Source organism: Bombyx mori, chromosome 22 (assembly GCF_030269925.1).
Source record: "Bombyx mori chromosome 22, ASM3026992v2".
Classification (NCBI taxonomy): Eukaryota; Metazoa; Arthropoda; class Insecta; order Lepidoptera; family Bombycidae; genus Bombyx; species Bombyx mori.
Window position 1 is genome coordinate 7,743,585 of NC_085128.1, and position 14,089 is coordinate 7,757,673.

The 14,089-nt window shown below is 45.1% G+C and overlaps 1 protein-coding gene across 1 annotated transcript in view; it reads right to left on the minus strand.

The window, feature by feature from the left end:
* The window catches only part of LOC101741124 (uncharacterized), a 134,870-nt gene extending 133,730 nt beyond the window's left edge, over positions 1-1,140 (minus strand). The window contains exon 1 of the mRNA XM_021351791.3: positions 953-1,140. The gene's annotated coding sequence lies outside the window, so the exon portion shown is untranslated. The remainder of the gene's footprint in view (positions 1-952) is intronic.
* Positions 1,141-14,089: the final 12,949 nt, after the last annotated feature.

Genomic DNA, 14,089 nt, shown 5'->3' on the forward strand with positions numbered 1-14,089 from the left:
ACAGATAGATATAAATATCATTCCAATTAATGAAACAACGACAAAGGTAGTATAGAGACGAACTACCTTCAAAACTACATATACCTAATGCTGAGTAAAAAATTCGGCTCTATAACTTCACTAATAACCGAGACCAATGCGCCGCCAACCGTTAACTTTTACGCTTCGTTCGAATAAAAAAAAAAACAGCATGCCTTTATGTTGCAGTGTGATAAAATTGTGAAGCAGCCGTGGACCGTGCTTTATCGGTGTCGTTTTATTCAGATCAAGATTGTCCTCAGGCCGTAAGTCTTTTATAGGGTTCCTTAGTTTTCTTTTTTTGGAATTCAAAACCGTTATTTACATTAAACTGCAATAAATTCAGCCTGGGACTGATCTAAAAATCTATAGGGCTCTAGGGTCATTTTATTATTATGTTTAGAGATTATTAATTCGAAAATTTAAAACGTTCATGTTTTATATTAGAATCTAACAGAATCTAACTATATTTCCCCTCGTTAAAAAATGATCACACAACATACAATACTTCCGTAGTTTCTCTCTTTTAGTTGTTAAATACCTGAACTCTGGTAAGCCTCAAAATTTTAATAAAAGACATTGCAGTACTGTCTGTTTGTAGATAAATTGTCGGCACAATTGATTACGCAACTATAGCTCTCCGTGCTCAGAACTCTTATTTGTTAACAAATCGTATGTAACCAATAATAAAATTAAACTAGCGATGACACTGTTCGAAGTTCACACCTTAAACGAATTGAAAGTGCGCAATATTTTTCTAATGTTAATAAAATCAGTTTAATATTTGGTAAATATTTCGAAAAAAAAAATTTTTTTATTTTTTTTTCGGATTTTAACCATAATTCGAAGGCAGTTTCAAAATACGATTCGTTGAAAACGGCGCCAAAATACAAATAAAGCAATTTATTTCTAACTACCACAACATCAATCTTACCTGAATTACATACATCCGAAAATAATCTAGAACCGGAGACAAAGTGCGCTTCGGTTAGATACACAAAAAAAAAAGTCCAAGTCCTATGAAATAAAGCTACACGCACTGTTTTTTGAACGGAAAGTTTATGATCTCGTAACGGCGCGGGTAGGCGAAAGTTGTTTGGGCGGGCGAACGAGTGGATGTGTAGCGCGCCGCCCGAGAAGTGACGGGCGAGGGGTGTCGAGGGCTGTAGGGAATATCGGGGGGCGCATGCGTCGTTAGCCATCCGCGCCCGGACGCTGACGTCACACGCAAACTCCGCCACACTGCCGCCCGCTCACAGCTTGGCCCCGACACCCCTATTTCGCACGCTGTTTGAATTTGATTCGACGACGCAAAGGATTAGGAAGAACATAATATTTAGAAAACCTAAAAAAAAAACTTAAGAATACTAGCTTAGTTCGATTTTACAATAAAACGTCATTTAAAAAAAAATTACAAGCTTACCTAAAGGAAAGTGTAAAAATTAAGTCTAAGCTGGATAATAACACGTTTTTACTAAATGTAAGCTATAAAAGATATAAGAAAGGTAATTATAATTTTTAATGGAAACCTCCAAAGTGACATCATCTAAAGTTTTAATATTTTCTGACGACGGAAACGATGAGCGATAACCGTAACCAAAGAACCGTTTCAACTTTACGAAGAAAACTTTTGTATGATTTACGAATTCGTTTAGATAAAATCATTCGGGTTTTAATTTTGACCGATGCTCGGTGCCCGCATAGCTTGGTAGCACTGTCTAATTTATTTATGTTGTAAAACAATTTCGCGATTCGGGTTGCGTGGTAAAAGCGTCGTTGTCCGTTGTCATTGACATTTTGATGTATTCTGTCAAAGTGGGCGGTGTCTTTGACCTCCAATATTAAAATTGCGCTCATTTAGATAGAAATACGCATAGAAATACCCTCATTTATTTTTTGTTAAGTTCATTTACCCAGTCAATAATTTTCTGGACATTTTTTCTCAGTTTTAGTTTCTCTATCTGATATCGACCACTAACAAGATTGACAGTAGTCAGTTTATGACTAGTTTATTTGATATTCTATGATAGCGATTTTAAAGTCGTACAAATATTTTAAACAACCAGAAAAAATTAAACTCTGTAAAAAATTTAAAGTATAAAAATTCTGTTAATTAGATTAAAAGTATATTAAAATTGAGATAATTTTCCCTTGGACCAATATTCGAGGCTGCGTTGAGGTCCTCTTTATTGCCCATTCATAATTTTAATTAGTACATTCTCTCAACAAAATAAATAATGATACATAATCTCTTACATTAAAGGAAGAAGATATTTAGATACTGTGTTGTAAGCATTAATGGACGGTAATTATTTTTAATTTGTGTCGTATTACTTTATTAGTCTCATATACTCATTTTCCTGTTTCCTATTTGAGTTGCCTTTTGAGTTCAGGCTTTTTGTTATCTCTAAATATTTTATTTAATATTTAATAACACTAAACCATTGAATAAAGTGGCGTGTTTGATTCAACTATTTCTTTAGAACAATTAACGCCGATATTCTTTCTCCTTTTCCAAATATACTGATGGTGGGGTTTATTTTTACTTTTATTTTATTGTTTAGACACGGCAGAGCTTACGCTCGTCGCCTGCCCCGCATGGGAGAGGTGGCGCTGTGTCCTCGTCGCAAAAATAGGAAATGATTTGTCGTTGCCAAGTATTGTGGTATCGATGCTCGGCGACGACGAGTCGTGGAAGGCGATGCTCGACTTCTGCGAGTGCACCATCTCGCAGAAGGAGGAGGCGGGGCGCATGAGAGACGCACAAGCCCGCCGCCGTCGGGCCAGGGAGGCGGTTCTCGCCTAAGCCCTGGCCCTCTAAGTGTTTCGGGCCCCCTTCACATGTCGGTCTGGGGACCGGCGAGGGGGGCCTAAGAAGATGACGTGCAAGCTGCTCTGCACGCGTTTTACGCAAGAGCATCCGGGTGATGGAAGGCCGGCTATCCTCGATCCACGCTGGTTCTGGTCCAGCGGGGTGTTCCGTAGGATAGCTCACTCTAACCGACGCCATCTAGGCGGGCTTCGGATAGCCTGCCGACCGAGAGGACTGGTGGTTGTGGCGCCGACGACCGCCGGTCTGGCGTCCCGAAGGGGAGGGTGTTGGGAAAGATGTGCTCCGCACTAAGCACTTCACTTTCCCCCCTTTGCCTTTTCATGAGTTCTGTCTCATGCGAGGTTTGGACGTTGGTTGTTGAGCGACAGGAGGTTTCAGTCAGTTCGACTCTGACAAGCCCCGCCCTCTATCCCCAGTAGAGGACGGAAGTCCGGCGATTTCCTCCTGACCAAAAAAAAAGTGGGTGCACGAACTCACGGCCCACCTGATGTTAAGCGGTTACCGGAGCCCATAGACATCTACAATGTAAATACCGCCACCTATCTTGAGATATAAGTTCTAAGGTTACAACAGCTGCCCCATCAAACCGAAATGCATTTATTTCTTTTAATTTACTAGTGCTAGCTCAGGAAACATCTGAGCTGGCTTGCCTACTCCACCTCCTCCTCGCGTCATTTCCTTACTTCTGAGGGTCGTGACCATCATGTTTAGACAGGGTTTTATTTTTTTGTTATGGCTTTCCAGCGTTTCTAATCATTGGCCGCGTGAAGGGCTTCTCCATCATATAACATATTTCTTTAACGAAGCTATTGGGCATTCAGACTTAATAGGTGAGAGAGCCGTTATAAAATAGAATTGTGTGTTCGACCTCATCTCAGGGGAGTGGCGTTCACTTGATAGCCTATGGGCTCCGACTACTTCAAACCAGATGAGCCGTTGATAAGCTTATTCACCCTTATAATGCAAAAATGTAAAAAATAAAGTAAAAGTAAAAATTAATAAAAGATAGAACAGTCGTTTAGTTATCCAAATAAAAGTTATGTTTAGTTTATAGTGAAGCGTCGAATAACTGGGATTAAATGGTTTAATCTAGCATAGACATCCGCAATGTGTGAATCGAAAACCGTACACAACTTTAAGCTGGGAGCTCTTTTTCGAATCGCTGTTAGAGTATTGTGGACAAATTGTGATGGATTTTTTTTAAACAGATTGTGTTCGATTATATAATATTTGAATTTGGAAACTCAACTTGCACTACACAGTAATAAACAGTACATTAACCCTTTGGGCCTGAACCGTCGATAGATCGACTCTCTATTAATGCGTATAAAGTGCAGAGTGTCGGAATACCGACTATTGGGCAGTTTGACTATAGGTATTAAGTATCGACCTGTACGAAGGCATTTTCTTACGCGCATGTATTTAATAAGTTAATTGATAAATAAATAAGTTAATTTGAATAACTTGATCACATCTATACATATAAATAAAATTAGAGTGTCTGTTTGTAATATAGAAATAACCGGTTTTTACTACATGCATATACGGCACATACACCAAAATAACATTTTTTACAATTTTTGTCTATCTGTCCGTCTGTCTGTCTATCTGTTTGCTCCGGCTAATCTCTGGAACGGCTGAACCGATTTTGACGGGACTTTCACTAATAGGTAGCTGATGATATAAGGAGTAACTTAGGCTACTTTTTTTAGACTAGCTTCGCCCCGCGGCTTCACTTGCGGTACGACAATAACCGCGGGTAACATCGCGGGACTCAGCTATCAATCAATAATAAAAATATGTTTCCGAAGCGAAGCGAGGGCGGGTCGCTAGTTTAAAATTATTTTATTATAAACTTAGCAATGTTTTGTATTTTTTGTTAAGTCAACGTTTTTATACGGTACATTTTTTTCGATAATCCTTTAGAAATATCTGTAAAATATGTGAAAATAAGTTTAGCATTAGAGTTACCTTTATTTACCTAAACTAAAGGAACAAATCAACATACAATACTCATTCGATACTATTTTTTACGTTTGCTCGGCGGTTGTCTAGAGAGATAGTTTTATAGTTCGTTATGTTGTAGCATAGAATATTCTGCACTATAAACTAGAGTGTGTTTTTTGTAGAATCAATATTTTTCAGTCAGAATGTTTTGTTTTCAAAATCTCAAAAACAAAAATTGTACTAAAATAAAAAAATCCGTTCACTACATACTTACTCTTTTAATAACTTAGAAACATTCCAATTTTGATTGAATGTAAATGCACATTAGAAAAATACCTAAGATAAAGAAAAGGTTTGTGACATGAAGTACACAAAAAGAAAAAAAATATATGTAGCAAGATATATCTGAATAGCTTAAACTTAGTTCACATTTAACGTTGCTTCATTTAAATCAGTTCAAAATAATTGTAGTTGCTCAATTAATTGAGTACAAAATACATCACAAATACATGGATAAAATTACAAACATAGCTCGCAAAGAATCTAGTCATATATTGTACAATTATATTAATATATATGTTTCAGAACGACAAACAACTCTTCATTGTGACCTTTCATCGGAGAGATACAAGCAGAGTTCATATCTGTAGACGACAGAATAAAACAAGGATTTTATAAGAATCTCTTCAAAAAATATACGAAAAATCTCTCAAATTGGTCGAATAGAAGATGCTTTTTGTTTTAAAATAAATTATTTACGGCTAAAAAGCTGATAATAATACTAAGTCTAGATTCTATATATCTATACATACATATAAATAAAATTGGAGTGTCTGTTTGTAATATTGAAATAACCGCTTTTTACTACATGCAAAATCTATACATATAAATAAAATTGGAGTGTCTGTTTGTAATATTGAAATAACCGCTTTTTACTACATGCATATGAATGTATTATATATACAGTACATAGACCATAATAACATTTTTTACAATTTTTGTCTGTCTGTCAGTCTGTATGTCTGTTTGTTCCGGCTGATCTCTGGAATGGTTGGACTGGTTTTGACCAGACTTTCACTGATAGATAGCTGATGATATAAGGAGAAACTTAGGCTACTTTTTTTAGACAAGCTTTGCCCCGAGGTGTTACCTGCGGTACGACAATAATCGCGGGTAACATTGCGAGACTCTGCTATCAATAATAAAATTTAATGTTTCCGAAGCGAAGCGAGGGCGGGTCGCCAGTATACTATAATCAAGAACTACAATACTCCATTAGCAATAGGTATAAAACGTGGTATGTGAGCTTGAATTAATTTACACAACGGACATTGTCGATGTAACATTACAAATTGAAAGTCGACATCACAATGCCCTGACTTTATGGTGAACATTTACAATGATTTTACAATCTGTAATGATTTGAAAGCTAAATGAGTCAGTGGGTTATCGAAATTTGTCCGGCTATTAATCATAGCATCTCGATATACGAGTTCAACCTCTTTATGCTACATACTACTTTCCTGTGTTGTATTTGCTGTAATTAACAGTTTATTAAGTCAGTTTTTGGAACGAAGTTCCTTATCGCGCGTTGTGAAAGGGGGCTAGACGGGAAAAATTCTTACGAAAAGTTGTCACGACACTTTTTAGATCCGTCATTCTGACCAATCAACGTGTAGGCGCTTATCGCGTGACATTGCTCGTATACGATTGGTCAGTGTAATGAGTACAGTTTCTCGAGATAGCGATTCAACAATAGTAATTTAGTTCATAGTATTGTTTTTTTCTTCTTCATAATGCCGTAATTTATTATTATAACTTTAAAAAAAAATTACAATTGCTTCACTAATTAATCGAAAGGAGCTTCGTTCCATCCGGGTGTCCTTTGACACCTCTGAAGTTTTATATTTATATATGTCAGTTATATATTTATTATTTATTTATGTTCAAAGTAAACTGACTTTTTTTTATTGCTTACATGGTTGAAAGTGCTCACGGCCCACCTGGTGTTAAGTTGTTGCCGGAGCACATAGACATCTACAATGTAAATGCCTCCATCCGTCTCGAGAGATAAGTTCTAAGGTCTCAGTTTTTACACTACAACGGCTGCCCCCCCCCTCCCTCAAACTGAAACGCATTACTGTTTTACGGCAGAAACAGACTGGGTAGAGGTAGGACCCGTGAGGACTTGCAGCACGACCTACCACCAATAATTACAGAAATTATAGTTTTGCGGGCTTGATTTTATTACACGATGTTATTCCTTCACCGCGGAAGTCAATCGCGAACATTTGTTAAGTACGTAATTCATCTGAAAAATTGGTACCCGCCTGCGGGATCAAAACACCGGTGCATCGATACAAATGCACCGGACGTCTTATCCTTTACACCCCCACGACCTGACATTAAGCAGATGAGTGATAAAGGAAAAAAGACGCAAAAATTTAAAACATTTTTTTACGTATAATAATAAATAAAGAAAAAGCTTCAAGATACGATATTGTTCGCGACGGACATGAATAAATGCAGCTTAATAGATATTGTTCGCGACGGACATTGATAGTTTAATAGATAAATAGTTAAATAGAGATATGTTCGCAAAGTACAGCGAGATTTAATAGAAATAGACAATGTCCGCAAATAGATAGTATATGAAAAATAGCTGTGAAATAAATAGATAGAGAATGTCCGTAATGAACATAGTAAATATATAATAGAAATGTCCGTAATAAATAGTTATGTTAAAAATAAGTTAACATAAAATAGATAATAAATAGTTTATAATAGAGAATGTCCGTGATAGACAGTATGTTAAAAAATAGTTAGCATACAAATGTAAATAGATATAAGTAAATTTGTAAATATTTGTTTGAAAATAAAGATTGGTCCTCGTGGTCTTTAATTTGGCGTGGGAGCGCAGGAGCGAGTCACAATACGGGCAACTAATAGAGCGACTAGGCAAACAATAGGCGAGCGAGGCGGCCGAGAGAACAATAGACGCCCACCGTGCTCGGACTCATAATAGCGCTGGCCGAGTGCGCGTGGGCGACCATAAATAGGGGGCCTACCTCGCTGCAAATTCAGTTCGAGACAGCGAGCCGACGAGTCCAGACCTCTCCAAAGAAGAGGAGAGCGCCAACCGAAGAAGAAAAGACTCGCTCCTACGCCCTGCGCCGGTCAAGCCACGAGGACCGTGTGAACGCCATACTTGAAGCCTTCGTTATTTTCCTCGAACCAATCCCAGCACCCGTTCCGCGACAGCCACTGCGGCAATACTCGAGCCACCACGTTGCCACAAGTAAGAAGTCTAAAAATCACACGTGGTGGCCGAAACCTGAGCGGTGGCCGTCCGGAATAGATATTCTCGTGCGTATGAGGCCCCAGACACCAAATAAATAACCTTCACAAAGATCCCGGATCCCTACGGTCTACAAGTATCAGGCGATGAAACTATGTGGGTTAAATTCTTGCAGGCAAATACCAATTTTTCAGAAGAAACATGTACTTTTTTGTGTAGTTGCTGATGGTATTGTAAACCTACATGTCTTAGTACCACCATCTTTACTATTTCTTCGGCAGAGTAATAATGCTTTCTGGTATGAAGGGTTATTTGTTCAGGAGGAAATCGTAGGACTTCCGCCTACGCGTTAGGGGCGGTAGGCGGGGCATGTCAGAATTGAACCGGCTAAAATCCCCTCTCGCTTAACAATCCGCCTCTGGCCCTCGAACGAGACAGAACACGGCTGAGCCAAGCGAGTTGTAAGAAGACACGAACGCTCTACGCTCATCGCATCTGTTCCCCTCACTAGGACGCCGAACCATCGTTCGTGAGCACCACGACCACGGCGCATCTCGGTCTATACCGCCAAATCGTACCAGGTATTCTGGATACCCTACTAGGTTCAAAACTAGTGTGGAACTGGAGTGCGGTCATATGTCACCCGGTTGCTCTTTTAAAAAAGTATGTAGAATGAACAGCTACATCAATTTCATGGGTGTCCCTCACCCGTTTCTAAGCTGATATACCGGTTCAGAGGGGATCTGAAACACTTACGGGACCAGGGTTCCGTGAGACTTGTATTCCAGCCCACAGCCATTCGATGGCGATCGCTCCGGACAGAGAAAATGCCCCGCCGCTTACTTCTGCAAGATGATGCACACGCAGACGTCGAGCATCGCCCGCCTCGACTCACTGCTGGCAACTGGTTTTAAGAATGTGCAACAATTATACAATACTGTTGATATTTCGATCTTATATCTAGTATACTAAATAAAAATATAATATATTTAAATAGAGGGAACAAGGCCTAGGGGTAGAAGTCCCAAACGATGGTCGAACCAAGTAGCAAAGGAACTGAGGGTACCTGTCAGCGACGCACTCCGCCAAGCTACAAAACGGGATCGATGGAGACAGCTGGTTGACGGAATCGGAAGGAGTCACGATCCTCAGCAGTGAAGGACCGATCGGAGAGAGAAAGAAAGAGAGATCTAGTATACTGTAGACATTTCAATCTTATATCTGGTATTCATTCACTTTTTTAAGTCTATGGGCTCCGATAAGCAGTTAACACCAGTTGGGCTGTGAGCTTGCTGTCAATGGACAAAATAACACGAGGCAGTTGAAAGAAACCTTGCGCCTTGAAGTTTTTAAAAATGTACATAACGCGTAAACCATAAATCTCTAGTAAATAATATTTTCGAAAGTCGTCATTTTCAGGAACGCTTCCAATACACCACGTAGGTATGCTAAAGAGACTATTAAATTTCATTTCCACGCTGCCGAACACCTCGTAAGCGTCAGACTACTGGACCCGGTGCCTCACATCTATTAATATGCAAATACTTAAATCTGCTCACATTCCACGTGAACACGATGTTTTCATAATACTGAAACCCAAACATTTGTAGGTATGCTTTGTACGACGAAGCCACGACGAAGCAGACAAAATCCGCGACCGCCTCCCGCCCGCAGGTAGTCGTGACACCGGAGTCGGACTCCGCTCGCCGCGTAACCCCGCCGCCGCGTCCCAAGCCCGCGCCCGCTCCTAAAGCAGCTGCCCCGCCCCCGCTGATTCTCCAGGAAAAAACTGCGTGGAACCGCGTTTCCCAGGCCCTTCAGGCAAATAAAATTAATTATACCCATGCGCGTAACGTCGCGCATGGGATTCAGATAAAGGTCGCAACGCCGGGCGACCATAGGGCCCTCTCAGCATACCTCCGAAAGGAGAACATAGGTTTCCACACCTATGCTCTTCAGGAGGACCGCGAGCTCCGCGTAGTGATACGCGGAGTCCCTAAAGAACTCGACATCGACTACATAAAGGAGGATCTGACCGCTCAGGCCCTCCCGATAGTTAGTGTGCACCGGATGCACAGCGGGCGGGGCAAACAGCCCTACAATATGATACTCGTGGCGTTAGAACCCACCCCGGAGGCCAAAAAGAAGATCGCATGTCTCACGACAATTTGCGGCCTATCCGGGATCTCAATCGAAGCCCCCCACAAGCGTGGCACTCCCGGGCAGTGCTACAGATGTCAGCTTTACGGCCACTCGGCTCGTAATTGCCACGCGCGCCCCCGCTGCGTAAAGTGCCTCGGCGACCACGCCACACTAGATTGCTCGCGTGTTAGGGAAACCGCGACCGAACCCCCAAGTTGTGTCCTATGCCTTAAGCAAGGGCACCCCGCGAACTACCGTGGATGTCCTAGGGCTCCGCGCAAGCGTTCAACCCTCCCAGCTCCGCGAACCGTCGGCCCAAAGACTTCGGCACCCTCAGTGCCGAAACCTGCCTTCGTGCCGGCTGCAGTTCCCACGGTTTCAGCGTGGAAAAAGCCGCTGCCGTATACGAAGGCGGGAACACAAACCGCACCCCCGCCCCCGCTCGCGACACGCCCCGCGCCTCAGCCCCTGCTCGCACCTCGCCCCGCGCCCGCGTTCCGTCCCCCGCAACCCTCTGCCGCCAACGACTTCGCGCTCGTGCGCGACTTCGTCACCGCGGTGAACTTCGACCGTCTGCGATCGTTCGCTGACGCTATCCGTAGGTCGACAACCCCCGAACAGCGGCTCGCGGCCGCGTTCGATCACATGGACGTTTATGAGTCCGTGTCGCGTACGTTATAAAATCTTTACCGGTAATCAATGGCGCAAAAAGGTAGAGAAAAACCGTATTCCCTTACGTTAGCATTCTACAATGCTAACGGACTCGCGCGGCAACGCGATCAAATTTTCGAATTCCTCCGCGATAATCTTGTAGATATTCTATTAGTGCAGGAAACCTGTCTGAAGCCCTCGCGTCGCGACCCGAAAGTCGCGAATTACGTCATGGTTAGGAATGACAGACTCACCGCCTCCAAAGGCGGGACTGCCATTTGTCCTCCCAAGTGGAAAAGTGTCCGGGAGTGCCGCGGGGCTCACAAGCGATGCCCCCCTCCCGCCAAATATTGCCTACGCAATACTCGCCGGCGTCGCCAACGGGACCGAACAGCGGGGTCTGTCGTCGAGTGGTCAGACCTCCCAGCACCGCGACACCGGCGACAACTTCAGGCGACGCAGCAACGGAGAGCGTCGTATCCGCGAGCCAGAACAGGAAAGAGTCAGCGCTCACGGCCAATCCAATTGTACACGGGTCCCACATCACGGACGCCGCTGCCAAAATCTCGACGACAGAAGAAGGCTCCACACTCCGCCACGGGATGGCGCCACCAGTACGAGGATCTTCGAGAAAGTCGAGTCAACAGTCACAACGGCTGTTGCTTATGGCGCGCCTCAAAGAAGAGCATCTTCGCGCCAAAGAAGAACAAGCCCGACTCCAAGCAGAGCTCGCCGCCGCCCGCATCTCAACGTTAGAAGCCGAAGCGCTCGTTGAAGAGGAGGAAGATGCGCGCACAACACTCACGGAGGACGAGAACGAGCAAACACAGCGCGTCGATACATGGCTCAGTCAGCAACGATCGATCGCGCTACAGGGAGTCGAAGAAAGAGTAATGCAGTCAACACACGGATCACCAGCCACCATCGAGCAACCGCAACTGGAACTTCCCGCACCAATAGAACAGCTGAAGCTACCGGCCCCTGCCGCGGCACCGATTGCCGCACCTGTCGCACCGAAGAGCGACATCGCCGAACTAGCAGCTGCCATCGCGACGGCCGCCCGCCAGGCCAGGCCCGGACCATCGCACCGGTACTACGGGGAGCTTCCAGTGTACAGTGGATCGCATCAGGAATGGCTCTCCTTCAAGGTCGCCTACGCCGAATCAGCGGACAGCTTCAGCGCTGCAGAGAACACTGCGAGACTTCGGCGTACGTTGAGAGGAAGAGCAAGAGAAGCGGTCGAAAACTTGTTGCTGCATTACACCGAGCCCGCCGAGATCATGCGGACTCTAGAATCGCGCTTCGGACGTCCAGAAGTAATCGCCGCAACGGAGCTGGAACGACTGCGCGCGCTGCCACGCTGCACGGACACACCGAGGGACATTTGCGTATTTGCAAATAAGGTGAACAACGTCGTCGCCGCTCTGAGGGCCCTCGACCGCGTACATTACATGTACAACCCGGAGCTCACCAACATCACAACAGAGAAGCTGCCGTCCACTCTACGCCACCGCTGGTTCGAATTCTCAGCAACTCAACCGGCGGGAGAACCGGACCTCGTCAAGCTGTCGCGCTTCCTGCAACGCGAGGCGGACCTGTGCAGCCCATACGCACAGCCGGAACCAGAGACGAGAGTGGAGAACACCAGCGGTCGGCGGAAGATGGTGAATATGCCTCAGAAGACGCACACCACGCAAGCGAAGGAAGAGAGGAAATGCGCAGCATGTCAGAAGCCGGGGCACATCCCACAAGATTGTCCCGAATTCAAGAGAGCAGCCGTCAGCGAGCGCTGGGATACGGCGAAGCGCGAAAATTTGTGTTTCCGGTGCCTACGGTTCCGGTCCCGGGGACACGTATGCAAAAAGAAGAAGTGCGGCGTCGACAGCTGTGAACGCACGCACCACGAGCTGTTGCATAAGAAGCCAGCATGGCAGAAGCCGAAGGAAAAAGAAGAGGCGGTCACCTCGACGTGGGCCGCAAGAAGTGCGACAGCCTACCTGAAGATGGCGCCAATTACCGTTATCGGACCGGCGGGAGAAGCAGATACATGGGCCCTGCTGGACGACGGGTCAACGATCTCGCTGATCGACGAAGACTTCGCGAGACAAGTGGGCGCCAAAGGACCGATTGAACCCCTCTTCATCACTGCCATCGGAGACAACAAGATAGACGCAACACGCTCACGACGCGTCCCGCTGAAGCTATGCGGACGCACGGGGGAACCGCAAGAACTGAACCTACGGACAGTCAACGGCTTAAAATTAACACCACAGCGACTGAACATCGAAGTCCTCGCGTCGTGCCATCACCTCACCGACCTCCGCCATCACTTCAAAACAAGCTACGCCTCGCCGAAGATCCTGATCGGCCAAGACAACTGGCACCTGCTGGTGACGGAGGAGATGCGGACGGGACGACGCGATCAACCAGTGGCGTCTCGTACTCCGCTCGGGTGGGTCGTGCACGGAGCACACCCGGGAGGCAAGAGACAGCGCGTCAACTTCGTGGCACACGCGACGACGGCCGACGCGAACATGGACGAAGCCCTCAGGCACTACTTCGCGATCGAGGGACTCACCGTCGCCGCCAAGACGCCAAAGAATGACCCAGACGAGCGCGCGCTGAAGATCCTGAGAGAGACCACTCATCAGCAACCCGACGGCCGCTACGAGACCGCACTGCTGTGGCGTGAGGAGGGCCTGAAGATGCCCAACAATTTCGAAGCCGCGCTAAATCGCCTGACGTCCGTAGAGAAGAAACTGGAGAAGGATCCTTTTTTTTTTTTTTTTTTTTTTTTTATGATTGAAGGATTACTGGTGGCCCGGAGGCCTTTCCAGTTTCACCAGGACAGGTGGGCGAGCAAAGGCTCAGCCAGGAGGGGTGGGATTTGCTAACAGCTACCCGAGCGCCTCCGAAGGAGACCTAACAGCTCAAGAGCAGCTGCTTCGCGAATGAATCTACTACCGGATCGGAATCGCGACCCGCTGAGAAGATCCGGCGAGAAACTCAGCGAGCTGATTCATGGGTTAGGTTGCACGGCGAACTCTTTGTCGAGTTCGACGAGTACGGTTACCGAGGTCCCTAAGCCTGCTCCTAGAGCTGAAGGCGTCTAGTGCGAAGGTTATTGGATCTGATGGATCCGTAAGGACATGTCTAGGGCGTCGACGGTGACTGGCTCCTGCATGATCAGGATTCGGGGA